A 2049-nucleotide genomic window follows, 5' to 3' on the forward strand; every position below is an offset into this window, starting at 1 on the left:
TGCCATGATTATACAGCATATCATTTATGTGCCATTGGTTGGGCAGAGGGTGCTGTGCCATAGAGGCCGGTCTCTAACCAATCACTGTGAGGTTATCTCATGGATCATATCTGTTATATCAGGTAAATGCGCTGTGTGGTAACCCATAGCAACCAATCCTGGCTGCTCTATGCTGCCGAATGGCCAAGGTGTGACTCGTTGCTAGGAGATACGGCACATCATGGCCACTCATCCCCCATGTCTGACAGTCTCATCCTCCCTCCAGGTGGAACCTGACCAGACTGTCTGCTGATCATCATCATCATCATCCACCATCTGACAGCCGTCTATAGGGGCCGGGGCAATGTAAACGTGGCGTGATTGCAGGTTCGTCATGATGTCACTAGGAAGGTATGTGCGGCCTGAGCGGAGGAGAGATAATTCCAGCATGCAGGTGCGAGCCCAACACTGTCCTCCGTCTTCACTGTTCTCACAGGGACCCCGGACTGAGGGAGGGACGGAGCCTGGGAATGATATCTGATCTGTGTACTCTGTGCACGCTGAGATTCACCTTCTGATACTCCATACGCAGTGGGATTCACCCTGTGGTACTCTGTACACGCTGAGATTCACATTCTGATACTCCATACACAGTGGGATTCACCCTGTGGTACTCTGTGCACACTGAGATTCACCTTCTGATACTCCATACACAGTTGGATTCACCTGTGGTACTCTGTACACGCTGAGATTCACCTTCTGATACTCCATACACAGTGGGATTCACCCTGTGGTACTCTGTACACGCTGAGATTCACCTTCTGATACTCCATACACAGAGGGATTCACCCTTTGGTACTCTGCCACGTGGAGATATACCTTCTGATACTCCTTACACAGTGGGATTCACCCTGTGGTGCTCTGTACACACGGAGATTCACCTTCTGATACTCCATACACAGTGGGATTCACCCTGTGGTACTCTGTACACGTGGAGATTCACCTTCTGATACTCCATACACAGTGGGATTCACCCTGTTGTACTCTGTATGTGGCGAGATTCACCTTACAGTCCTCTGTACACCATGGGATGGGCTTTGTACACGGTGACATTCACTTTAAAGTAATCCATACACAGTGAGATTGACCCTATGGTGCTCTGTACACAGCAATATTCACCTTACTGTATACTGTGCATGTGAGATTCACCATACAGTACTCTGTACACATGAGATTCACCTTACGATACTCTGTACATGGTGTATTTGACCATACAGTTCTCCATACACAGTGATCTTCACCTTACAGTTCTCTGTATATGTGAGATTTACCTTACAGTACTCTATACGTGTGAGATTCACCTTATGATGCTCTGTACATGTGAGATTTACCATACTGTTCTCAGTACGTGTGAGATTCATGTTACAGTACTCTGTACACGTGAGATTAACTTTATGGTACTCTGTATCTGTGAGATTCACCTTACAGCACTATGTACGTGTGAGATTCACCTTATGACGCTTTGAACATGTCAGATTTACCATACTGTTCTCAGCACATGTGAGATTCACGTTACAGTACTCTGTACATGTGAGATTCACCTTATGGCACTTGTATGTGAAGGATTCAGCATACTGTATTCTGCACATTGAAATATTCACCTTGCGGTACTCTTACGGCATGATGAGATTCACTTTATGATACTCTATATGTGATTCACTTTATTGTTCTCTACATGGTGAGATTCACCTTTCAGCACTCTACACATAGTGATATTCACCTTACTGTACTCTGTACATGTGAGATTCACTCTAGAGTACTCTGTATATGTAAGATTCTGTACACGTGAGATCCACCTTTTGGTACTCTGAACATGTCAGATTCACCCTACTGTTCTCTGTACACACGTGATTCACCCTACTGTTCTCTGTGCATGTCAGATTCACCCTACTGTTCTCTGTACACACGTGATTCACCCTACTGTTCTCTGTGCATGTCAGATTCACCCTACTGTTCTCTGTACACACGTGATTCACCCTACTGTTCTCTGTGCATGTCAGATTCACCCTA

This window comes from Nanorana parkeri, unplaced genomic scaffold (genome assembly GCF_000935625.1).
Source record: "Nanorana parkeri isolate BGI_ZX_2015 unplaced genomic scaffold, ASM93562v1 scaffold897, whole genome shotgun sequence".
NCBI lineage: Eukaryota > Metazoa > Chordata > Amphibia > Anura > Dicroglossidae > Nanorana > Nanorana parkeri.